The 27,446-nt window shown below is 42.5% G+C and overlaps 1 long non-coding RNA gene and 1 pseudogene across 1 annotated transcript; one reads left to right on the top strand and one right to left on the bottom strand.

The window, feature by feature from the left end:
• Positions 1–4,326: 4,326 nt before the first annotated feature.
• Positions 4,327–13,167, bottom strand: LOC101093360 (annotated as a pseudogene).
• A 770-nt stretch (positions 13,168–13,937) lies between these two features.
• On the top strand, positions 13,938–18,885 carry LOC123385719. Its single transcript, XR_006598682.1, has 2 exons — positions 13,938–14,443; positions 18,171–18,885. It is a non-coding gene; the product is annotated as an uncharacterized LOC123385719 (long non-coding RNA).
• Positions 18,886–27,446: the final 8,561 nt, after the last annotated feature.

Below are 27,446 nucleotides of genomic sequence, written 5' to 3'. Positions count from 1 at the left end.
GCAGAGAAGAGTATTTTTCTATCTCAACCCTAATCCTAAATTCAATGGATAATAATGAGTCATAGCCACAGAAAATAAATATAGCTGCTCAGCTCAGGTGGGAGGGGGGCATGGTTATTACAGAATTGAGATCATTATCATTGTTGTCTGGTAGTCCTTATCTTTTCTTCTTAACTGAACATTTTCCATATTATTATTTCATGAAAACATTTTGTATGCCTACCTAATAGTCCATTCTTCTCTTGATGGTTATTTTGGTTTTATCCCAAAGTTTGTGGGGTTTTTTTTAGTAATATATAAATAATACTATGTTGAACATGCTTATACTTAATTTTTTTGTTCCCATATTTGATTTTCTCCTTAGGACAGTTTCATACAAAAGTAAATGCTGATTGGTAAGGATCTGAAATTTCTAACTGTGTAATAGTAAAAATCCATATACCTGTCCTATTTGTAAAATGTCACTTGTAAATTATTCTAGTAATTCTTGAGACAAAAATATCTGTTCACTTTCTCGCACATACAGTGAAATTATTACATCAGTTTAGATTTGTAATTTGGTACAAATTGATCTGTTTTAATGTAATATTTTGGATTTGTGGTTGTCTCTTGGTCATATAGTGTTAAGCATTGCAACTATCAAAAGCTGATGCTTTTTTAATTCCTAGAATAAATTCTTTTCATTTCTAGACTTTGCTATAAATATCTGTAAATATGATGCCACATTAGTCAGGTCTGAGAAGATGATTAGTTTTGGAGAAAGCATTTTCTGGAGTAAAGCATCACCTTGCTTAAACATGAAGAGGTTTATAGCATCTCAGAGAGTAAGAGGTGCACACACTTGAAAATGTAAACACCAAGATCTATCACAAGGCGTATATGAACCCCAAATGAACACTAAGCATGTTTAGGAAGGAGAAAGCACTGCACCACCAATAGATTGTGTTTAAATGTACCACTTACCTTACTAGGTATGTAGTATCTCCCAAGTACACAGGCATCCTGCCTTGTTTATCTATTGATCCTTCACTGAGAGTGGGAATCCAATGTGCTGAATTGTTTGGTAGACAAACGGCTAGAAAAACAAAGGAATGGTAATGACCGATGAGGATCTAAATAGAGCTGCGTAAGGAGCTGGGTGTTAACTGCTCATGGTCAGACATACATGGGAAATCTGGAAGAAAAAAAAAAAAAGAATGTGTCAATTCTTCCAAACCACTCCTTTGACCTTTGATCTCCTTCAAAGGAGTCAACTATGCTTCCACAGGACTGATAAAAGATAAATTTCTCCACGTCTCCCATATATCTATCATCTTGCTCAGATGTACATTTTACATTTGTTCATTGATAGAATTGGTGAAAATGCCAGGCTCTGGATTCAGGAGTGAAATATTCAAATTCTAAGGCTCTCAACTTTAAAGTAAGGCTAACAATAGCCCTGACCACACAGTGATTTGAGGATTGAATGACAAAAGTGTGCAAGGTGTTCAGCCTGGTGCCGGCCCTGTGGACAGTAAGTGCCAGCCTTCATGATGTTGAGAATAAACATGGCCCTTGCTGCCACTTGTCATACATCCAAAGCTTATAAAATATTTTCAGCTCTTTTTCAGGTCAAAATTCCAGGCTGACTCAACTGAGGGAGGTTGAATTCAAATGGAAATGATATTTGATGAGTCTGTTTATTGTCTAACAGTCATGAAATGCTGAAAAATGTTTTTAAATATCTAAGGTTTCCTTCTGACTAAATTCAGAAATTCTCCCAAGTTGGTAGGGCAACCTCTAGAAAAATTAAGTGCCCAGGAAGCATTTTCTGCCTCCAGACCTTTTTAAGAACATACATCTAAGGGCACCTGGATGGCTCAATCAGTTAAGCGTCCAACTCTTGGTTTTGGCTCAGGTCATGATCTCAGGATTCCTTAGATCAAACCCCATGTCAGGCTCTGCACTGTCAGATTTGTTGCTTGGGATTTTCTCTCTCCCTCTCTTTCTGCCCCTTCCCCACTCACTCATGCTTGCGTTCTCTCTCTCTCTCAAAATGAATAAATAAACATTCTTTAAAAAAGAACATAATCTACTCTCTAACAATACCATTATTTGCTTGGACATAGTACAATCTAGGCTGCTTTAAAAAAATAAGTAAACCTCTACGCCCCCATATTTTAACTTAATTTTAATTTAATTTTAATTAAATTTTAATTTAATAGCACATTGGGCATTCAAGGTAAAGTTTGCATCAATTTCCTTCTTAATAAATTGTACATCTGGGCTTAAACTAATAGCTGTGGCTATTCTGTTAGGAGCACCTCATAGAAACTCTGCTAAAGGAGCAAGTTTGTTCATTTTTGCTGATCTTTACTCAGCCTTTGATGCCATGGCCTGGTATTAAGTACTGTTATGAACTAAGCTCTTTGAATTCAAATATAACCCTAGTTATTGATTTTAATAGAGAACTAGCTCCTTATCAGTATGGGACCTGTGGGAACATTCTTCACCTGTGTCTGATAACAATGTTTACTGGGATTATAAGGAGTGTTCCTTGGCCCCCTGAACCCAAAGCACTTGAAATCACTTTCTGATGAGCTGAATGCATAAAGAGCAAAACAATAAGCATTCTTCCATGTGCAGGCAACATGATTCATTGTCACACAACAGTAATTATCTTAACAGAGCCTGGCCCTGCTATTTATAGAACTATTAGAAATAAGAGCTAAAGCTCAATGTTTCCAAAGTAAAAGCTATAATGTTTGGAAAATGACTTTTATTGTTTTGAGAATACAACTCTTTCAGTTAACTAAGGGTACATTTTACAAGTACCAAAAATATCTAACAAAAAGGTACATTAATTAAATTTTAGCCTCTGAGAGTAATTTGTTGGGGATTTCTTTAGTGACATGAGACAGACCTGCTAATATTGATTTTGAATTTTTCTTTCTTTCTTTTTTAAAGTTTATCTATTTATTTTGAGAAAGAGAGTACAAGTGGGGGAGGGGCAGAAAGACAGAGAGAGAGAGAGAGAGAGAGAGAGAGAGAGAGAGAGAGAATCCCAAGCAGGCTCTGCACGGCCAATGCCAGCACAGAGCCCAATGCAGGGTTTGATGTAGGGCTCAGTGTGGTGTTACATGCAGGGCTCGAACCCAAGAACTGTGAGATCGTGACCTGAGCCAAAATCAAGAGTTGGACACCAACCAACTGAATCACCCAGATGCCCTCTTCTCTTCACTTTTTAATTGGATTTTTGTTTTCTTTTTATCGAGTTTTAAGAATTCCTTGTATATTATCAGATATGTTTTGTAAAGACTTTCTTCTAGTCTGAAGCTTTTCATTCCATTCTCTTAGCTAGCCTTTCACAGAACAGAACCTTTTAATCTTAATAAAATCTGACTTATTAATTTTTTCTTTCATGGATTATGCTTTTTGGTGGTGTATCTAAAACATTATTGCCAAGCCCAAGATCACCTAGATTATCTCCTATGTTGCCTCTTAGAAGTTTTATAGTTTTGCATTTTACATTTCAATCTATAATTCATTTCAGTTAATTGCTTTTTTTAGAACAATTCAGAAAAATAAAATTCTAGTTTATCGTTGGACAACACTGTTTCACACATATATGAAACAGGCCGGAAAAATAAATAAATAAACAGCAACTTCACTGACAAAAAAAGGAAAAAAAAAACACCTTTATCTTTGGCCTTTGTAACCATCTCATACAAAGCAACTACTTAAAGTATAGCTAAGTACACACAAAAAAAGTTACCAAAATGCTCAGAGTAAGATTGGTTTCTTGTTGTCATTTTTGCTTTTTTTTTTTTTTACAAAGTTTTATTTCTCCTTTGAGATTATAATGAACATGGACACACCACAAGTAGAGTCAGAAGGAGGACAGAGAATGTTCCAAAGGCTGGTTTGGTCATCAGAGGTCATTAAAAATGACCCCTAAAAACATGTGGGAGGGGTAGAGAGAGAGGGAGAGAATTCCAAGCAAGTTCTGCACTGTCAGCACAGAGCCTGACTTGGGGTTTGATTTCATGAACCACGAGATCATGACCTGAGCTGAAATCAAGAGTCAGATGCTTAATCAACTGAGCCACCCACACGCCCCCCCCACACACACACCTTTTCTTTTTCCTTTTTTTAATTCCTGAGAACTACGAATTCCTTGCAAGTGCATCTTGTTTCTGCAGATTATTTTCCAAACATGTACAAAATGGAACCAAAATGGAGAATCCCTTAAGAACCCGAAGAGGTGAAACATTTAAAGCTACATTATCTGGTAGCAAGTGTTCCAGCCTTCAGTTGCCAGCCACTTCCTCATCCTGTTCCCAAGAGTTAGCTGGATGAAAACATCTTCCCAGTGATTGTTTTCACTTCTTTTTTCTTGGCACCTGGGCATGCATGATTTAGCACCTTGAGGAATGTGTTTGCCTGCATACTTGTGTGAATATGGGCCTGAAAGTCCTTGATGTGGTAGTGCAAATAGTCCCAGAACGTGGGAATCACCCAGAACATGGTGTTGTCTTAAGACTGGCATTGGTGTAGTGAGGGAACAGCATGAAGCTAAGATAGCCAGTGTTGTCACCCATGATAGCATCTGTCTTTCAGCTCGAGAGGAGGTTCCCTGTGGCTAAAGAGGACCTGTAGGGCTGTATGGCTGGCTCTGCCTCCTTCTTCGAAGTTCTGCATGAACACTTTTCCAATGGCCACATCATCAACATCCTTAAGCACTATGCTGAAGACGACTGTGACTCTGTCTTTTTAAGACTCGGCATACATGGTCTCATCATCCCTACATGGATAACTGCCCTGTTCTCTCCTTCTTTATCCTCTTCTTGGAACTGCAAGTATTTCTCAAAGACAGAGGCAAAACAATTTCATTTCAACATGCCAACCTGATGCACAGTGGAATCTTGGATGCCGGCAGATTTCCAAAGTCACAATAGCAAAAAAGATATTGTATCCTGACTCAGGATTTACCAAGAAGCTCCCATACACTCTCTTTAATAACTCATCAGCACTATGTGCCTCGATTCCTTGCTGAATTTCAAAGAAATACTGACCATCACTTTTGTTTTGTCTCCATTAGGATTTGAAATACGATAGCGGACTCCATCGAAATCTGCACATGTGACTGCTGCTTCTGGTCTGCTGTGAGGGGCTGCATTCTCGAAATTGAGTGCCAGCATCTCCTCAATGATGCACTTGTTTGCCTCCAGCAGAATCCTGGCAGCAGTTGGCCCCAACGCCTGAACCCACCTGCCCAGCCACCTAGCCACCACCACTGCCACCTCACCCACCTATGCTGAGTGATTTATTGTTGTTGTTGCTTTTAAGCGCTTTTGAGTTTACCCTGATGATGTTTTCAGAACATTTTTCATCTTTTGGGCTTTCAGATTTAATCATTGTATGATTTCCTGAACCTGGAATGGCTTCTTTGTGGAGTTAGCCATTCTGTAGTATTTATTAATCATAGTATTCAGATTCTCTCAGTGGTATTTGCTTATTCCATCAAAAACTGTTAGTGATATCGTGTTTTCTGTCAAGCATCACGTAAGCAGCACACAGTTGAATTTTGATTTAAAAAATAATCTGAAAATCTTTGCTTTGCCCTTTTCCTTTTATGACATAGCTGTTCTATTTGATCTCACTCAATCGTTTTATTGCATGTTTCTTCTTCTTCTTCTTTTTTTAATGATTTGAAGTTTCGTTTGCTTTCTGCCTTGTACTGTTTGGACTATACTTTATCTGAACCTGTTTTCTGGTCTTGTTTTGCTTTATTTCTCATTACATTTTAGACTTCTGCTCACTTTCTCCTTGAAAGTCTTGCTTCCTGCAGCATCCATGAAGCCATGTATCTCCTGATTCTTCCGTCTTCCCTCTGGCACTTTCTTCTCAATTATGATGTTAGGCCCCTCCCTCTCTTCCCATTCCTCAAATGTTGATGCTCTTCAGAGCTCCCCTTTTCTTCCCCAACCCACTTTCTCCAGGCCATTTTGACCAGTTCCTTGGATTTAATTATCATCCATACGTTAACAATTCCCAATCCTTGAGATCTATCCTAGGTCCCTCACTTGTACTCAAGACCATAGACATATAACTAACTGCCAAATATCTCCATTTGGACACCCCACAGGCACTTTAAACACAATGTGATCAAAATGACTCTTGTTTCTTTCCCAGTGAACCTGATTCTCTGCCAGAATTTTCCCTCCAGGATTTGATAGCACTATCCACTTCAATCCTAAAGCCAGAAAATCTGGGAAGATATTTAACCCTCTGGTTTCCCTCAGCCCTCATAGCTCTCACCACACCTTTCAGTATTCTTGATTCTGGATTCTACATAACAATGGAATTCATCTTCCTCTCCCTGTCCCCAGAGCTTCTGCTATGGAGTTAAGTGACTACCAGCTCTTACTTACTTAGATCCTACAAAAGCTGCCTAATTGGTCTTTTTCAATCTATCCTCCCTCCTGCAAACAGAAGAATCTTCTAAAATGCAGATCTGTGTTGCTCCCACACTTAAAACTCTTCAATGGATTTCCATTACTTTTAAATAAATCTTGGAAGGCCCTTCTTGATCTTGACCTCACTTATCTCTGCCATCTCTTCTTTTTTTTTTTTTTTCCTGCCACCTCTCCTTGAGCCACCCTCTCTATCTCACTATATTCTCCAGCCATAGCTATACTACGTTTATGTTAGCTCCTTGGACATGCCATGAACCCTATGGCAGCCACTGTAAATTGCCACCAGTATCCACCCATTTTCTTCTTTTTAAAGAATTGATCTCACTCCAGATTTAGTAGGGTGCATAACTGCTGGTTACTACCTTTACCAGCCACCCCTGCTGTTAGGTGTGGCTCTGTGACCAGGCTTTCATGAATGGAATGTGTGGAAGAGTGATATGTGCAACTTTAATGTCACTTCCTTAAAAATAAGTTGATTGTCTTTCATTCCTTTCGTGGGGCTGGAGTGTGAATGTGGAGCTGGTGAACAACTTTTGACCATGAGAATGAGGAAACACACAAGGAGGTTGGGAAGGCTATAAAATGGAAGGAACCTGTGACCATGAAGGACTATGTGGCATACAGATTTTTGAGTTCTTAATTATAGCAGTTTAGCCTATGTATCAGTCAGGATCACTTGGGTAATGCTGCAGTAACAAACAACCCTTAAAGTTAGGTGGCTTAACACAACAAAGGTTTATTTTTCACTCATGCTACAAGTACAGCACGGATCAGTAAAGTGGCTTTGCTCACGTGGTCATTCAGGGACCCAGCCTAATAGATGGCTTCATCTAAATATATTCTTTAATGAGGACATAGGAAAGAAGGACACTTGGCAAACTGTGTTCTGTCTCTCAAAGTTTCCAGCTGGGAGTCAGGCACACTACACTCAGGGTGCAAGTCATACTGTCTCACCTAATTCAAAGAGGATTGAGGACAGATAATCCTATCATGTTTCCAGAAGGAAGGGAAGACCAGAATATGTGTGACTAGTCCTGATGACTAGCTCAGCTTCTGCCTTAATGTGTCTTAACTGGTGTTCCCTCCAAAGAGGTAACCTCTGTTTCTCTTGCTTAAGTGTTTGTAGGATGTTTTCTTTATGTTTCCAAATATATATTTCAAAGATCTCACAAGACTATATCTTCTTCTTAATCCTTCCTGCAATAATTACCCTTGGGAATCCTAAAGTAACTGTTCCCTTTGCATAATATTTTCCTAAATATTTATCTCAATATCTGAACTCTCTCCAAAGCTCCAGTCCTAGATTTCCAACTACCAATACCTGTCAAACTTGGCAAGCTTAAAACAATTGACTGCAGTACTTAAATCTGATTCTTCTGAGTTTATATTCTTATTTTGTTTTATCTCTGTATCTCCAGGCCTTAGAATTAGGGCCTGGCATGAGAAGGGGCACTGCATACTTAATGAATGAATGAATGAATATTATAAAGATGTTTATTTATTTTGAGAGAGAGCATGAACAGGGGGAGGGGCACAGAGAGGAGGAGAGAGAATCCCAAGCAGGGTCTGTGCTATCCGCATGGAGCCTGACACAGGGCTCAGTCTCATGAGCTGGGAGATCATGACCTGAGCCAAAATCAAGAGTCAGGCGCTCAACTGATGGAGCCACCCAGGTGCCCCTGTAAAGATCTGACAATGGCTTGCAAACCAGGAATCTTCTCTGATTCCAATTTCCTCCTTACGAGCCTGCGCACAGTCCTTCTCCTCGCCACAATTGGCTAGTCCAGTGCTCTTGGCCTAGCAACTAAATGATTACAATAGTTTTCTCACAGTTATCCCCATCAACATATTTTTTTCATTCTTCAACCTACTTTATGCAATGTTCCCATATTAATTTCCTCGGAGCATGTGGCATTCTACAGCCCTGTAAGGAGTGCAATCACACGCAAGCAGTATGGTATGTTCTGAAGGTAAGCACAAATAAGGCACAGTCTCCACGCTTGAGCAGCTTACAGTCCAGTGGGAGACAGACTTGTGTCTAGAGACACAGAACCGGGAAAGCAGAGCCAAAAACAGAGGAGCACAAAGGTGGAGTGACAGATGTGACAGATGTTGAATCAGCCAAGGAGTCAGAGAAACGGAGTCACTTACTTCATGTCCTAACAGACAATTAGACATTCTCCAGAATCAGCATTAGATGGAAATAGGAATGATTCCTGTTTTGAGTCAGGAGGGGGAAGAACTGGGCACCAACTGGGGTTAGTTTGGGAGTGGGCAGGGATTGACGGCAATTTTATCTGAGGACCTCTGTTTTCTCTCTGATGCGTGAGAAGGACAAAGGATGAGTCACTGTGCTGTGTAGTCCTCCAGGGAGGCCTGGATGTGCTGCCAGCTGGTGAGGATGGCTTGGTTCCCTATACCTGCTGGAAACCTCTAGCTACGTCCACAGCATTCGATTTAATTCTACAAACAGGTACTGATGTACTGGGACCAGTGTTTGGCTACAGTAGGTAGCTGCTCTTCCTTGTCCTTCCTTGCACATCTCCAGAATTCAAGCTGTGTTTTGGCTTTCACAAGAATACTCAGATATACACTGCTTTCCAGGGGAGGGAGCCTGAAGTCAAATGAATTGCTGCATGGATTTTGTAAATTCAGAGCAGACCAAATTGCTTAGAAGCAAAGCCTTGGCAATGTTTTATTTACACAAGCCAGGCTTTTTTCAGAAAGAAAATAAGAGGGTTTGGGTTGGGGAAGGGGGCCGGGAGGAGTATTATTTTTGGAAATCCAAGGGCTGAATATGAATATAGAGCCAAAGCCTGGAAAATTAAAAGCATAGATTATGGGAAGGGAAAGATCATCCTGTCCCCTGACTGCACCCTGCCCCCACCCCGCCACCACATGCACCCCATCAAAAGGAATATAGTCTGACCAGCAGCCAGGAAGATGTGGAATTTTGTAGTTTACTTTAAGTGTGCCTTTTGTGCAAGGCCCTTGGAGAATAAAACAGATCATGTGATCTGATGAAGGTGATGGACAAATCCTCTTAACAGAAGCACACGAGGAGTGTTCTTTGTCTTCCTACTGACCTAGACTTCATTACAATTCCTGGCTCTTATGCTTGGGATTCCAGAAGCATACAGTTTTTTACAAGATACTCTAGAAATGTTCATGGACCTTTCCCTGATGAATTTCCAAAAGGACTAGAAATGCCACTTTAGAAAATACACAGGATGCTGAGGTCACGTACATGAGCTGCCAAACACCAGCAGAGACAGGGCATTGGATTAAGCAGAATTGTACCCCCCCCCACCCCACTCATTCGATGAACCCATAAAAAAGAGAACCGGAGGCTTTCTGAAAGAGAAAATCTAAGCTTCTGTCCTCCAAGGCACACCCTAGAAAAGACTTAATAGCTAACTAATAATTATCAGGGAAATCAAATTACCTTTATAATAAGAAGCACACTACTCTTACTTTACACGAAGAACTGCTGAGGATTACCTTGAAATCTCCTTGAAATTGGTCTAGAATTGCTTTATGGTAAAGAACCTAAAAGACACGTTTTCTTTCATTCTCTCTTTCAGGCAGATTTGTAAGAAAAAAATTAATGCTATGAAGCCAGCCATTTCTTTTCAAAAGATAGATCCTCCCCTGCCACACCTATTTTTTTTTTCAATATAGAACTTTAGTATTGCTCAAAAGGATATGAGCATGTCAGGTGGCCTTTAAAAAAATCCTTTTAAAAGAAAGAAAGAAAAAATAATCCAGACAGACAGGAAATCACCAGAATTCCTTTAACTCTTTATAATTTCTGGAAACGAGGACACCTAGGGGCGCCTGGGTGGCTCAGTAAGCATCTGACTTCAGCTCAGGGTATGATCTCACAGTTCATGAGTTCTGGCCCCACATCGGGCTCTCTGCTGTCAGCACAGAGTCTGCTTCAGATCCGCTGTCCCCCACCCCCTCGTCCCCTCCTCAACTTGTTCTAAATAAATAAATAAACTTAAAAAAAATAATTTCTGGAACTGAGAGAAGAGCTTGGAGTGTGGTTAATTTCTCCCCAAGGAAATGTCAAACTCTCGTCAGTGGAGAAGCCTCTTGTCAACATTTAGGACTCCAAAGTGTGTAGGAACATGAGGAATCTTATAAGCTATTCCAGTCACCTGAACTTTTGTCAAGGCAAACCAGACCGATTCTGAACGGGTGGGTCATGGGTGCAGCCAGTGCCCCCCTGGATCCTGTCATCTGGCTGAGGCGACCATGCCCCCAGCTGGTGTGAGTGTTGGCCTCTGATGGTTCACACCTTCCCCTGTCACAAAGGCTGAGCCTTCAGCTGTGTGAGAGTCTCCTGCCTGGGAGGTCATGCCCTGCCCCAGGGATGGACGGTAGAACAGTTGGCACCCAGTGACTGCCCACAGAGGTTCAAAAGGCTGGCTTCTCCTCGGGGCATGACAAACTCTGTGGGACAGCTGTGGTCAGCGTGTCCCCTGTGGGGCCTGGCTGAAGCCAGGCCATAGCTCGTCTTGACTTACCTTTCCTTTTTGTCAGATATCTTGCTCTTGCAACTTTCTCTCTCTGGAGAGGATTCCATCAACAAACGTCTTCCGCAAGAATCCTGTCTGAGGCTCTGCTTCTCAGAAAGCCAACCTGAGACAATGCAACAGAATAAAATCTGAGACTCTCTTATGTTATTTCTACAATCCCTCTTTTCTCCTTTTTCCTCTCTATGCCAGTCAATATTCTCGCTTTTCATATTTTCTTTCTTTCCTTTTTTTTTTAATCAAAATCTTCCCTCAGGAAAAGATCTGACAGCTTCAGCCTCATACACATTAATGATATATTAGGTTTAAGGGTCTCTCTCCCAGGGCATTGGCATCTTAACGTGATACAAAGAACAGGACTGGAATTAAGGGATGCATTATTGGTGGCTCCAGAATTCTGAAGGGATGAGTTAACTTTTCAGCAACTAAACCATCACATCACAGGTCATTATGTGCTCTACCTAAACATATTTCACCTTAATTAGAAAGGGCTGATGTCATTTGCTTGTGCAAAATTAGAACTCCTGACGTTGTCACAAGGACTCCCAGGGGCCCTTCCAGCTTCCCCGTTCTTGTGAGGTCATGAAGGGGACTCTGGAAGCAGAAGCCAAGTGTCTCTGTCCCCACCGCTGTATCTCATGGCCTCATTCTTTCCCAGGAATTATGGAAAATTAGACCTGCTAGTTCAGCATTTCTCAAAGAATTCTGTGTTCAAGCACCTTTGGAAAACATAATTTATTATCCCCTTTTCAGGAGGATGTATAGTATTGTTAATATATTAAGTCTAAGAAATAAGATTCAATGTATTAAATAAATTTAAATATATTAAATAAAGAATCCTATTGAATTTACTAAGCCCAGGCTTTTCTAAACTTATCCATATTCAAATCCAGTTTTTATGGTTCATCATTTAGGAAATACCCATCTGTTCCAATCTCCTCATTTTACACATAAGATCCGGAGGCCCCGGAGTTCAGCTTCTCTGATTTTTCCAACTCCCTGGGTGACAAGCCACTTCAGTGATGTGACACGTCCTAGAGGCAGTGCTGTCCCGTATCCACACTGACAATGTGCTGTGTGCCATCACTGGACGCTGTACCACTTTGCTAGCTGACGTGGGCTGACGGCACAGCCACCTTCACAGGGTCACTTCATGTGGTTAATTCAGTGTTGGCCATGTAAGCTTCAGACCTCCTATCGTATCTGTATAAATAGCCAAAACTGTCCCGGACCCAAGTTGACTAAACAAGTGACCTGTTTGTGTTTATTGGGTGTGTTTTGGTGAAGCTGAAACATGTCTTGGAGACCCCAGGATGTCACCTGTTTTAATTCACAGACATCCTGTGTTCCAGCAGATCTCAATGACTTTGATGATACCAATTCTCCGGTTTTTTATCAGCGATTTTTTTTTTTTAACAAAGTGATTCACATATATTAACATTTAGCAATTCTAGATTCTTTTGCTTTCTGGTTTAAATTATCTACATTCCCTATTTAATAAGAGTTTGGCTTTTTTTAAAAAAAAAATATGTTTTATTTATTTTTGAGAGCAAAAGAGACCATGAGCAAGGGAAGGGCAGAAAGAGAGGAAGACACAGAATCTGAAACAGGCTCTGGGCTCTGAGCTATCAGCCCAGAGCCTGATGTGGGGCTTGAACTCACAGGCTGCGAGATCATGACCTGAGCCAAAGTCAGAGGCTTAACTGACTGAGCCACCGAGGTGCCCCATAATAGTTTGGCTTTTTGATCAATGAAGTCAAATTGAAAGGCTCTTATTCTGTGAAAAACCAAAGGGTTTACACTCAGACTTGTCTTTCAGCTCCAAGCCTGAGGACTCGAGTGTCTTCAGAGATATGTCACAAAGCTTGCGTATGTATAAATAAATTAGTGCCGTGAGTGCGTGTGTGCATTCCAAAATAAATCCTCAGGCTTCCTGCTCCCTTTTCAGCTCAGCTGAGGAAACTGTAGCAAAGAGCTGCTCTAGCTGGAAAGAAAATCAGCCATTTTATACCCTGTTCAGTATGCAGGCTTTCATCTGGGTCTAAACGTGCGTATAAAGAAACCATTAGGACAGCTTACTTCTTGGCCACTCCATCTGCCACCTCAGCAGGAGCGGACACGCCACAGAGAACCTGACCAGGCCAGTCTGGCGCGGCCACGCCCCCCATCACTAAGGAAAGCCTCCTGTGCAAGTTCAAGGATGCGCAAGTTCAAGGAGGGCAGCCACGTGTGCACTGCCCTCACTGCCCTACAGCCTTGTAGCTCAGGCCTTGCAGCCGGCAGATTGGCTTGGGGCATCAGGGCCCCTCTCCCTTCCCAACCATACCAGTGAGAGTGTCTCCTGGTTCCTGACCTGCCATCCATCCTCCTGGTTGGTTCTCACTGTGTACCAGTGAGGAAGAGAGCAAAGCAAAACAAATATTCCCATAGTTACATGCAGAAACATAATATTTCGAAGTTAACAAGGGCCTTGAACATCACTTCCGTGCGTTGAGTTTCACAGGGAAAAAATCTGCTATTCCAGGAAGGCATGCCATCATCATTTCTCTCCCTGTGCTTTTGGAGCAGGTGTGTTTTGGAGCCTTTAGCAATACAGCCTTTCCCTTTGCAAAACCTCGATAGTGATGTAAGCCTCCATGTGCACGTGCACGCACATGCTGATTAGGGGGTTGGGAGTGGAAAACACCATGAAATGGAAGGGAGAATAAAGGGTGGCAATGAATTGAGTTCAGAGCAGTGAACAACACTTTGGATCCCGTGAAAGATTCCAGAAGCCCCATGTCATGGGCTTAGGAGGCCACTGGCCAAGACCGAGGCCCAGAAGGCTTCAGCTAGAGCAATCCCTCTCCCCAGTGTTCTGGGGCGGGGGGGGGTCCTTCCTGCTCTCCCCCCACACCCCACCCCTTTAATTAAACATATTTAAAGTAGTGCACACGGGTCTGCAAGAAAATTGTTAAACAACTTGAAGAACAGATGTTATCGTCTGAAAAGGAAGTATTCGTTTTCATAAAGTAAATTTGTGCGTATGTGTGGCCAGAGCTAATTCTCAGCAGATTTTGTTTCCTGCTTCTCCGGGAAAATATTTGTTTTCTCTGAGCGGAATCATTGCTCATTCCTGGGGCGATTCAATTGTTCACTTGTATTTCTTTGCTAGGGCTGCTATAGCAGGGTATCGCAGACTGGGTGGTTTCAACAACAGAAATTTATTTTCTCACAATTCTGAAGGCCAAACATTCGAGATCACCGGACAGTAGTCCCCCCTTGCCCATGGTTTCGCTTTCTGTGGTTTTGGTTACCGGAGACGAACCTCAGAAGCAGATGACCCTCTACTGTCAGGTTCGTGGTCGCCCTAAACTACAAGGGTGCCTACATCATTCACCTCACCCCATCTCACCAGCCAGAGGAGGCATTTTATCATCTCACACCCTCACAAAAAGAAGAAAGGTGAGTATGGCACAAGAAGATGTTTTGAGAGAGAGACCATATTCATTTTTTATTGCAGCATGTTGTTATAATTATTCTATTTTGTTATTAGTTATTGTTAATCTCTTACCATGCCTAGATTATAAATTGAAATCTATCATAGGTATGTCTGTATAGGAAAAAACAGTACGTATAAGGTTCAGTACTATCCATTGTTACAGGCATCCAATAGGGGTCTTGGAACGTATTGCCCGCAGAGAAGGAAGGACCACTGTATTGGCCGGCCTGGCTTCTTCCGAGGCCTCTCTTGTTGGCTTACGGATGGCCATTTTCTCCCTCTGTTTTCATATCGTCTTTCCTCTCTGTGTGTCTGTGTCCTAATTCCCTCTTCTTATAGAGACACAAGTCATATTGGAATTAATTTTAAATTATTTTCATGACTTCATTTTAAATTAATTACCTCTCCAAAAACTGTCTCCAAATCCGGTCACATTCTAAGGTACTGGGGGTTAGGGTTTCCAAGACATGAATTTTGGGGAGACACAGTTCAGCTCATCACCTGATATACGTAGGTAGAAAAAAAAACACGAAACAAATTGGACTACAGTCATGGCATCTCTAGCTAAACAATGATCCTATCCTATAAATGGTGATGTTATTCATGACCAAACGTACCGATGTTAGATCGTTGTATTCTGAAGCAGTTCGGTTGAGCAAGTGGATGTTGCTATGGGCAAAGGATGGGGAGTCACCTGAAGGTACACAACGTTCTCACTGTAGGTCATCTGCAGATGTGCTTTTTGCAGAACAGGAAATGAAACGCAGGAAAGCAAACCATAGACCAGGAGAGTCTCAGGAGAAATGGGTCTGAAGTCTGAGACACAGACACAGATTTCCCACATTCTCAGCACGGGTTAAGTCAGCTGCTGTTACAAGGATGAAGTCATGTAGCATCTTTGCTGGTCAAGCCACTGTTTAAAAGGCCTTGCAGCGGCTTCAGTTTCACCAGTGGGGTTAATTTCACCACCCACATTTGGCCGGCTGCCAGCATGGGGTGGGCAGGGGTGAGGGTTCCTGGATCACAGGAACACCAAGCCCTCTGCTGGATTTTCATCCACTTTCTGAGGCAACAGCTTTATCTTTAATTTGTGTGTGTGTGTTTAACTGTGGTAAAATCATAGAACATAAAATTCACTATTGTTGCATAGGCTCGGCGGGTTGAGCGTCCGAATTGGGCTCAGGTCATGATCTCGTGGTTTGTGAGTTCGAGCCCCTCATCGGGCTCTGTGCTGACAGCTCAGAGCCTGGAGCCTGCTTCAGATTCTGTGTCTCCCGCTCCTTCTGCCCCTGCCCTGCTCACACTCTCTGTCTCTCAAAAAAGTGAATAAACATTTAAAAAAAAATTTACTATTGTAACCATTTTTAAGGGCACAATTCGGTAGTATTAAGTATATTCACGTTGTTGAGCAGCCAATCTGCAGAATCTTTTAATCTTGCAAAACTGAAACTCTGTCCTCATTAAGCAACTTCCCATTCCCCTCTCCCCTCAGCCCCTGGCAACCACCATTCTACTTTCTGTTTATAGGAATATGACTCTAGGTACCTCGTATGAAGGGATATGTACGGTATTTGTCTTTTTGCAACGGTCTTATTTCACTTAGCATAATATCCTCAAGGTAGTTGTAGCATGCGTCAGAATTTCCTTCCTTGAAGACTAAAAGAGTATTCTATTGTATGGATGCCACATTTTGTTTGTCTGTCCATCCACCGATGGGCATTTAGGTGGCTTCCACCTCTTGACTCCTGTGAATATCGCTGCTATGAACATGGATGTAAAAAACATGTCTTTGCGACTCTGGTCTCCATTATTTTAGCTATATATCCCAAAATAGAATTGCTGGACCATATGGTAATTCTATTTTTAATTTTTTAAGGATCTCTATTTTTAAACCAGATAATATATTCGCTTGGTCCAAAAATGGAGATGATATCAAATGCTTTACACTGGGAAGTCTTAATAATCCATGCCTTTTCATCATCCCAACCACCAACTGTAGGAAACCACGTATAACTTTTTTTGTATCCCTCAAGTGTTCCTTTATGCAAATATGCGTGTATGGCCTCATTTCCTTTTTCTTTTTTTTTTAAAGTTTGTTTGTTTATTTTGACAGAGAGTGTGTGAGCAGAGGAGGGGCAGACAGAGAGAGAGAGAGAGGTAGAGAGAGAGAATCCCGCACTGTCAGTGCAGAGCTCAATGAGGGGCTCAAACCCATGAACCACGAGATCATGACCTGAGCTGAAATCAAGAGTCAGATGCTCAACCAACTGAGCCACCCAGGCCCCCCTAGATGTCCTCACTTCCCAAGGTAGCCGTGGCAAGCAGGATTTGGGCTCCCATGATCTTTACCCTCTGGTGTCATTATCTGTGAATGTGTTTCGTTACATAGCAAAATGGACATGGCAGATGGAATTAAGGTTATGGGGCCTAAAATAAGGAGATTAGGTTGGATTACGGAAGTAAGGACCAAGCTAATCACTTGAACAGCAGAAAAGACAGGAGAGGTAAAGTGGGAGTGGATGTCAGAGAAGCCAAGCACGGGAAGGACTCGGTGCACTGTAGCTGACTCTGAAGACAGAGAAAATGGGCCACGAGCCAAGGAGTTGAGGCAGCTCTAGAAACTGAGAACTGTTTGGGGTTTTGTTTCGTTTTATCTCAGAGTTTTTACATTCTGGTGATGAGCTAAGGGACACAGAGACAATCAATAAGGAAACTAGTACATGGATAGCCTGTTACGGAGAAAAATAAATCAGGGTATGAAAGTGCCAGGTGGGAAGAGGACGGGTATAATTCTACATAAGGTGGCATTTGAGCCGACACCCAAAAATAGTATTTGGATATTTGGAGGGAGATACAGTTCATTTCAAAGTTCTGCTCCAATTCACTTCTTAATGATTCCTCAAATGTTTATTAAGGACCCTCTATGTACCCAGCACCAAACTAAGTAGTGACAATGCAAAAAGGAATGTGACAAAGCCCATTAGGTCTCCTCTGCCTTTGAGCAGTTTATAGACTAGAAGGGAAAGATTGGCAAGGAAACAATTATCTGAAGAGTTCAATGTGTTGGGGCAGAGGTCCGTGGGAGAGGGGGGATACAGAGTAAATCTGATCACACCTCTCAGAAAGCTTCAGAGAAAATGTCATTGGAGCTGAGTCTCAAAGGAGAGCAATTGTTTACCAGGATCTGGGAAAGGGCATTCAGGGCTCCGGGGAGCAATCTGCTGGAGGGCCAGGGGAGCTGTATGTAGGTCATTCAGCAAGGATGGGGCGGGAGTTCCAGAGGGGATTGGCAGAGAGAGGGGGGTTGGATAGGAAGTTACAGCCCCATGTGGAAGCCTTTACATGCGGTACTAAAAGTTCACACCGTGTTCTGAATTTGATGGGGAGCTTCCAAAGGATTTTAAGTGGGGTAATAGGATAGTAGAAGTTACTGAGGCAACAAGAATAAAGAAAGATTGGAGGGAGTCAGGAAACAGAACCCAAGCAGAAACTTACCTTGACTTATCTCTAGGTTAGTAACATGGATGGAACCAAAATTTGGGAGATAAATATTTAATAGCAATGTTGAGAAATGGCTATTGAAATTCGGTTTTACAGCTTCTCTTTTTTACACAAATCTGACCAAAAGATACATTTAAATTTACAATTTCCAAACGGTCTGTGTCATTACAATTACCATGTCATTTACAGTTACCAAATTGGAGTTCCTGGGCCTCACGTTCTCTGGTCTACTTGGCGGATAGTTTCCTCAACTTCGGATTCTTCGGTGAGAGATGAAAGTTGAACTCACTGGCATCCATAGAGAGTTATCTTTCTAAGTGCTTTTTCATATTCCAAATGTGTCTCGTCAGGAGCAACTTGCTTTGTGTCTACAAAGGTATTAAGCAGAAATGCAGTTCACACTTGATAATTGGTTTTCTCTTGGGCTGACCTTCAATCTGCTACTTAGCAGAGTATATCCACACTTTCGACTGAAAGATGACGTTAGGGACACAGTTCTGTTGGGGGTGGCTGTTAAGCTAATAATCCTTTCCATTAATCAACACACCAAAACTCTCTGCTACTTAGCAGAGTATATCCACACTTTCGACTGAAAGATGACGTTAGGGACACAGTTCTGTTGGGGGTGGCTGTTAAGCTAATAATCCTTTCCATTAATCAACACACCAAAACTCTGTGGGCAGAGATCACACTTTGCAACTTTAACTCTTAGATTCGGTTGTGCTTTATTGTGTATTGTTCAGAGAGTAACTGATACTTTTTAAAAACCTTTTTGGCAGCTCAGATGGCGTAAATTTTAAAATTTTGTGCTGGTATTTTGTTACAAAAAATATGTATCTCTTTTTTGTTATTTTATCCTGAAAATGGTACATAGTTGTACAGGAAATAAAACTACAGCCCTAAAGCATTTGTTTTCATTTGTACCATCCACTTGGGCCTTATCGTATCCTTTGTCATGTCAAACCAGTTGTACACAGTCACATCCTGGAGCGGTGAGATAAGACTGGGAATGGGGTACTTTTTAAAGCAGTATTGGATTTTAATCAGGAATCTACTTGGTGGATTTGTTTTTACCCAGAAATAAGAGTTACCCCCCAACTTGTAAATTTAGTCAGTTGATTTTTTTTAAAAAGATGAACCAAAAGATTAAGGACTGTTACCATGTCATTTCTTATACTTTTTATGAGTAATTCTCTTATAATGAGTGCAGTGTCTGATTGTACCTGCTTGCAGGGTATCTGCCATCTGTAAAATAAAACAGAGCAGGAAAACACAAAAGGAGAGAACTGGTTCAGAAATCCAGGGAGTAAATGAATTACGTGCTGCAAAAGAGAGTATGATGTTTATTGAAGAAAGCTTTCAAAGTTTTATATTGAGATATAAAACCACAACAAAGCAAAATAACTTACAAGCGTATTAGAAATGTTGCTTCCTGGGGCGCCTGGGTGGCGCAGACGGTTAAGCGTCCGACTTCAGCCAGGTCACGATCTCGCAGTCCGGGAGTTCGAGCCCCGCATCAGGCTCTGGGCTGATGGCTCAGAGCCTGGAGCCTGTTTTCCGATTCTGTGTCTTCCTCTCTCTCTTCCCCTCCCCCGTTCATGCTCTGTCTCTCTCTGTCCCAAAAATAAAAATAAACGTTGGAAAAAAAAAAAAAAAAGAAATGTTGCTTCCTTTGTAAGTGCCATTTAATTTGTAAAGAGAGTTTGAACCAAAGTATAGCAAAATATTGCTTCAAGTTTTAATTTTAAATGTGCTAATTTAAGAGTATGGGGGTATGTTTTGGTGTGTTTCTGTTGATTTTTTTTTTGAGGGGAGTCTAAAGTGATAAAAGAGAAATGAAAAGTGCCAGTCACTATGTAGTATCTAGGAAAATCATGATATGGTTGGTTTTTGTTTTCTCCCCATGAAATAAAATCATTAATTATAGAATCAGTAATCAGTAATAATGGAATTAACCGTAAAAAATAGAGATCCTTTAAGAAGCCACAGTTGGGTAAAGAAAGGTGAGAAATGCACACTGTGTGATACATTTGGGTGTTATTGACTCTTCCGACCCTTGCGGAAGAGAAGGTACTAAAACTCATGAAGGCACTTGCCACAGCCTCTTCCAAGGCCCTGTGCCTAATTTTGTGTTTGTGCTTTCGGATCCTTGAAGAAGGTCTCCCAATTGTTCAAATGCAGACACTATAAAACGTGGACTGTTGGGGCGCCTGGGTGGCTCAGTCGGTTAAGTGGCCGACTTCGGCTCAGGTCATGATCTCGCGGTCCGTGAGTTCGAGCCCTGCGTCGGGCTCTGTGCTGACAGCTCGGAGCCTGGAGCCTGTTTCAGATTCTGTGTCTCCCTCTCTCTGACCCTCCCCGTTCATGCTCTGTCTCTCTCTGTCTCAAAAATAAATAAACGTTAAAAAAAAAAAAAATCAACAAAACGTGGACTGTTAAGCCTGTATAGAGATCAGGCCACACCAGCCCGCGAGTGAGGTCAGACGATAAAAAGAGTTTTTCTGATTCTATGGCTGCTTGTTCTGCGGTCATTCCAGTCCTCCTGAAATTCCTTCCAAATATTGCCAGAAACTTCCAGGAGGATCTCATTTATTTCCCAAGCCAAATTCCCTTAGCAATGACTGTTGTCAATTTCCTCCTGCTTGTCCCACTTGGCAATAGAGAGGGATCGTGTCACTGTTGATAGGAGACGTTGGAACTCGGCTGATACCAGCTCAGTCTGCTTGGTACCCACCGTTCCCCAGTCAAAGCCATCAGGGCCAGCCCAGCAGGGAGACTCCTGCCTTGAGGGCGTGCGGCTCCTTAACTTGTTACCATCTCCTGAGACTGGTGCTTTCCCTCTCACAACCCTTTTCCCTGCTCACCCTAGGTTTCAGCCTCATTGCCACCCTGGGGGGCTGGCCTGGAAAATAAGTCAGAGAGAGACATCAGGCTGTCCTCGAACCAGTTTGGCTCTTCCTTCCCCTAGTGGGTGTTCTTTTCCAAGAGGACCTGCGGTCCCCCTGGTCAAATACACTCCCAAAGATCCCACTGCACTAGGCTTACATAGACGTTCCCAAGGATGGAATGGAGGGGACAAAGGAAAGCCATGGGACAGTGGCATGCCACCCACAGCAGTGATAGTGACGCAGCATGTGCCATGAGTGCGGGCTCCAGAATTGGCTGGCTGAACTCTGATCCTGAGGCGCCACTTAACAGCTCTGCAGCAAGTTATGTGATCTTTCTATGCCTCAGTTTCCTCATCTGTAAAGCCAGCAAAACAATAACACCTACCGTACAGGGTTGCTGCAAGAGCCAAATGACTTGAGGGGCGCCTGGGTGGCTCAGTCGGTTACGCGTCTGACTCGGGATTTCGGTTCAGGTCATGACCTCACAGTTCATGAGATGGAGCAAAAACAATTGTAAAGGAAAATTTTAAACATCCAAAAAGATACAGAGCGAAGAGAACCATCCATTTTCCCTAGTCTCCGGCCAGGGAGATCTCCCCAGATGCCGCGTCACCGGTTGCCGGTGCACCCTCCGGGCTACACTGTGTGAATACATGCATCTGTGAGATTATGCGGTGCAGGTTTCACTTGTTAGCAGATTCCAGCTTTAGAAAGGTGACGGCCAGGACGGTGACCAGCTCTGCTACAACCAGCCCTGAGGGAACTGGCCATCTGGGGGACGAGCAGATTAACAACAAAACGCAAGGGAAGAACACTACTCTGGGGAACCCAGAGAAAGTGAAGTGGAGGGAAGAAGGAATTCTGCCTGGGTGAAACAGCTAGCGGGCATTACGGCAGAGGCTCAAAGAGCAATTTGGAGCCTCTTATCTGTGCATCTGTACTTCTGATGACTCTAATTCTAAAGGTGTAAACTTTGCAAAGACACTTTAGGTAACCAGGATGATTCTGCTCTATAATGTTGGATACGTGCCAATCGCATTATTTTCTTTTTCTAAACTAAATTAAATTGAGCTTTGAGCCTGGAGGATGATGCCTGAGATCTGTCATTGTCACAAGACCCTTCTTCACAGAATGCTTGACAATACTCGACAAAGACTTTCTGGTCTTCAGGCTGTCATGGCCCCATGGGGCTGCTCTCCGTCCTAGCCCATTAGTCCATGTACCTAGGGCAACCCTGCTCCTTCCAGGTCCTGGCCATAAGGATCTTGTTCAAGTACATAGAGTGACTGAGGACTTAGTGCTCAGGACCCAAGCCTTCCCATCCGGGGTTCTCCCTGCACACAGAACCTGAGTCCCCCCACCTACACACACACTAAAACCTTCTGTCCCTTCCAGTGAAGGGTTGCATCTCCAGTGTTGGCTCCTTGCAACTGTTCTCCCCACAGGAGCCAGAATGAGCCTTCCCATTTTTGTTCGTCGTTTGTTTGCTCTTTACCAACATATATATATATATATATATATAACCATGCTTTCAGAAAAACATCCATGTTGGTTAATGCAATGCAATTTATTTTAACTTACCCTTTGCAAATTTGAACCAAAAGTTGTCCATAACTTAAGTTTAAAATAAATAAACAAGGGGCATCTGGTGGCCCAGTCAGTTAAACGTCAGACTTCACTTCAGGTCATGATCTCTCGGTTGGAGGGTCCAAGGGTTCAAGCCCCACATGGGGCTCTGTGCTGACAGCTCAGAACCTGGAGCCTGCTTCACATTCTGTGCCTCCCTCTCTCTCTGCCCCTCCCCTGCTCATGCTCTGTCTCTCTCTCCAAAACAAATAAAAATTAAATTTTTTTTAAATAAAATAAAATAAATAAACAAGATTTATTTTGCTTTTAAAAATCCATTACAATAGATTAAAATCTAAGTATTATTTTATGCTGCTAAAGCAGGCAGCAAAAACCATGAGCATTTAGGGGCGCCTGGGTGGCGCAGTCGGTTAAGCGTCCGACTTCAGCCAGGTCACGATCTCGCGGTCTGTGAGTTTGAGCCCCGCGTCGGGCTCTGGGCTGATGGCTCAGAGCCTGGAGCCTGTTTCCGATTCTGTGTCTCCCTCTCTCTCTGCCCCTCCCCCGTTCATGCTCTGTCTCTCTCTGTCCCAAAAATAAATAAACGTTGAAAAAAAAAATTTTTTTTTAAACCATGAGCATTTACTGTTGGTTTACCTTTTTGAAAAATGGGAAAAGAAAACCAAGTGCAAAACTTGGTGCAACAAAGCACTTTTGTAATGTGTCAGCGCCAGCTGGAAATTTTTCAGGAACCACAGTATAATTTGGGAGGGTAGGAAGCCTGTTTGCACCCATGTATTAGTTTCCTAGGGCTGTCATAACAAATTACCACAAAATGGGTGGTTTAAAACAGCAGAAATGTATTCTCTCACAATTCTGGAGGCCAAGTGTCCAAGATCAAGGTGTTGGCAGGGCTTCTGCCCCCCGAAAGGCTCTAGAGGAGGCTCTTTCCTTACCTCCTTCAGCTTCTGGAACCTTCTGGCATTTCTTGGCTTATGGCAACCTGACGTCTGCCTCTGTCTTTGCATGCCCTTCTTTTTTCTGTGTCTCTGTAGCTGAATCTCCCTTTCCTTTCTCCCTCTCTCTCTTTTTTTTTTTTTCCAAGTTTATTTATTTTGAGAGAGAGAGAGAGAGCGTGTACGCAAGCATGAGCACAAGAACAGGGGAGGAACAGAGAGAAAGGGAGAGACAGAATCCTAAGCAGGCTCTGCCCTGCCAGCCCAGAGCCCTCCTGGTGCAGAGCCCAGTGCAGGGCTTGAACCCACCAACCATGAGATCATGACCTGAGCCAAGATCAAGAGTTGCACACTTAACCCGCTGAGCCACCTAGCCACCCCATCCCTTTACTCTCTGTTAAAAGACACCAATCCCTGGATTTAAGTCTCCCTTAAACCCAGGATGATTTAGTCTGGAGATCCTTAAATATATCTGCAAAGATTCTATTTCCATTAAGGTAACATTCTGAGGTTCTGGGTAGACATGAATGCTGGGAGGACACTGCTCAACCCACTACAACCCATGAAACACCTTCATTAGTTTGTGTATTTAGTTATTATGGCCTGTAGAGTATAAACATACACAAACCGAGATCCAAGTAATTTTCTGAATCTGAGTTAACAGCTTCATTCATCTGCTGAGATTAACAAGAGAACTCGACTTATTGGCTGATTTTTATTTTTAAAAGGACATTTGTACCATAGTTTTCCCAAGTCCAGGGAGGTAAATTAACTATAGCTCTAATAAGAACGCCAGAATGCATTCTGCATTCAAGCATGAGTCAGATAGCATGCTGCGAAATCTACCTGGGTTTCAGTTCATAAGCACGAAGTGATCAAAAACAAATCTGATTTTATCACATACTTAGTAAACCCATCGGTAATACGCTCATTACTCATAGACAAAGACCTAACACTAAATGCAAACTTCTGTTGTCTAACCCCTGTTGTGGCCAAATACCCAACAAGGCCCTCCTGCAGTTCCATGACCCCCCCCTCCTTTTATGGCCCCCTCACCCCTTACACCTATTTTAATGATTATCTAAATAATGCCAGTGAGCCCAATGTAGGTGGATATGAAGTCTATTTGCCATTGTGTCTCCAGCATCCAACACAGAATACGGCATGGAATCGATATTCAGTATATGTATTTGTTAAACGAGTTACCAAATGAAATTATGACCTTGACCATCTGTACATTCTCATCCTTCTTTGTTGGGTGGTATAAATATATACAATCCCGGCAGACCCGAATTAAAGTCAGAGCAAAAATCCCTCGGTAATCAGCAGCCTCGTTCCCTTTGAGAAAATGATAAAGCTGAACAAAAGCTAAGGCTGGAGGAGCGAGAACAAACACTGCTTTCACACAGTCAACAGAGATTTTCACAGCATGCTATCACTTTTTCCCCTTTGGAAAATTAGCCATCTACTATTGCCTGAGCAGGAGGTGTGCAGTGGAGAGAATCGACCGGGAACTGGGCAGGGGACCCTGCGGAGTAGCAGCGTATGATATCAGTTGACAATTGGGGAGCCCATCCTCGGGGTCCCCCTGCCAGGTTGTATTTGAGGTCGTCACATCTTCCCCAAGAGCAGGTGCCCCCTCCTGTGGGAGAAGCTGACAGCCTGGTGCTCTACACCTGCCTGCCAACTCCCGCCAGAGGCTTTGTTGGCCGAAGCACCAGGGAGTTTGGTCTCTTAAAGGCAAGCGACCCACTGTTTACATTTATGTTGGCCTTCACCTGCCACAAAGAAAATCTGCTGAAAAGTTTATGTCAAGTTGAAATGAAAAGGAAACATCTTAAATGAATCCAGCTGTTTGTTTCAGGAATCCTTTTTAACCAGTGGAGCCAACCACACTGATTTTCAAGGGGGAAAAGGGCTGCAGATGTGTACCAGCCCAGGGTATTGATTTGCACAGGAGGGGGATTCAGTCAAATAACCCAAACGGCATTTCTGGGTAAGAGTCTCCATCTTTTTGGATTTTAATTGGGAAACAATGAAACCCTCCTCCTGACTGAGGAGGAAATGGCAAATGATTTTCCTCCTTCTCATGAGCAAGTGGTGGTCCATTAGAAACTGGATGGAGAGAAACCCCCAAGGGAAACATGTTTTCAAGGACATCCTTCTGTATAGCTGTCACAAAGCTTCCCCAAACTTGTTTATGTCATGGCACACATTAACAATGATTGCCATTGTACAACACACTGTAATAAACAGAAGGGGTCATTTTCTTTTTTTTTTTTAATTTTTTAAAAAATGTTTATTTATTTTTGAGAGACAGAGAGACAGAGCATGAGTGGGGGAGGGGCAGAGAGAGAGGGGAACACAGAATCTGAGGCAGGCTCCAGGTTCTGAGCTGTCAGCACAGAGCCCGATGCGGGACTCGAACTCACGAACCACGAAATCATGACCTGAGTCATGATGTTTAACCAACTGAGCCACCCAGGCACCCCGAAAGGGGTCATTTTCTGAGGGTTAACTGAAGTAAAAAGAAAAAGAAAGTTCCTGATGATCACAGTAAATTTTACTAATAATTAACTGAATTCTCCAGAGAATGAAGCAAATATGGACTTTGCTAGAGACTAGGGAGCTACCCACTTTCCCACCTACTCCCTCAAAGGCATCTACACCCACAACCACCACCTGCCAAGTTCTCCAAAATTACTGGATGATTCTTCACTAGGGCAGGGTGGACTGGGGGTGGATCCCCCAGCAGAGGTGATAGCCAATGAACTATATGTAGACCTAAAGCCCCTTCAAATCACTGTACATCATGATTCTCAACCAGAAGTGATTTTGTTCCTCCACCCCCAACCCAGGCCAGGGGACATTTGGCAATGTCTGGAGACATTTTGACCATTACCAGTAATTTAGTAAAGACCAAAGTTGCTATTAAACATCCTACCGTGTACAGACCAGCACCCCACAAGTAAAAATTATCTGGTACAAATGGCCATCATAAAAGGTTGAGAAACTCTGCCTTCCCTAAACATGGAGGAGAGAGATGTCCAAAAGAATGGTCTGTTTCTGTGAATGACCATGTCTGGCCAAAGAGACCATGCTTTGTTAAGAAGTCTGCAAAGCAGTACACATGCACCCATACTTACATAGTGGGTCAAGTTTAATGCTGCTGTTAATTGTTTGGACCTCTATGTGGGTGATTCTGACGATCTAACTGCAGACCATCCCCACCAGGACCTGGGAACATGAGCCCTTAGCACACAACGCAGAACCACAGAAGCAAGAGGTAGTAGTGGAATGACTGGGTTTTGTTTTTTTGTTTTTTGAAACAGCAGCATTTTGCCTTTCATAGGAAATAAGCACTAAAACTGGTTGGACAAAAAATGTATTATTTTTTCCCGTTTTATTGAGATACAATTGTATAATTGACATATTGTGTTAGTTGAAGGTGTAGAACATAATGATTTGACACACGTATACACTGCAGAGTGGTCACCACAATGTCTAGTTAACGTCCATCACCACATTATAGTTAACACATTTTTTTTTACCTTGTGATGAGACCTTCTAAAATCTACCCCCTAAACAACTTTCAAATGTGCAATGCAGTATTGTTAACCCTCGTCTCCATGGTGTACATTACACCGTCAGGATTTACTTATCTCACAACTGGAAGTTGGTACGTTTTGACCACCTCCACCCATTTTACCCACCCCCATTCATCCCATCTGCCCCCCACCTCTGGCAACCACCAATCTGTTCTCTGTTTCTATGGGTTTGTTTTTCTAGATTCCATGTATAATTGAGGTGATACAGTATTTGTCTTAAGGATGTGTGTTCCTTACACCGGCTTAACACCTAAAAATTTTTCCATGCTAGTTGATGCTTCTGAAGGACATTATGAAATTCCTTACTTTCAGAGTGAAGAGATAATGTCCTCAAAATAAATTGGTAAAAGAAGACCCTAGTTGCTAACTAAATTCACTAACAAAAAGAGAAAGGTATTTTGGGGCTCCTGGGTGGCTCAGCTGGTTGAGCATTCAACTCTTGATTTT

This window comes from Felis catus, chromosome B2 (genome assembly GCF_018350175.1).
Source record: "Felis catus isolate Fca126 chromosome B2, F.catus_Fca126_mat1.0, whole genome shotgun sequence".
NCBI lineage: Eukaryota > Metazoa > Chordata > Mammalia > Carnivora > Felidae > Felis > Felis catus.
Note: the sequence above shows the minus strand (reverse complement) of the source record. Positions and strands in the feature narration are given on the sequence as shown.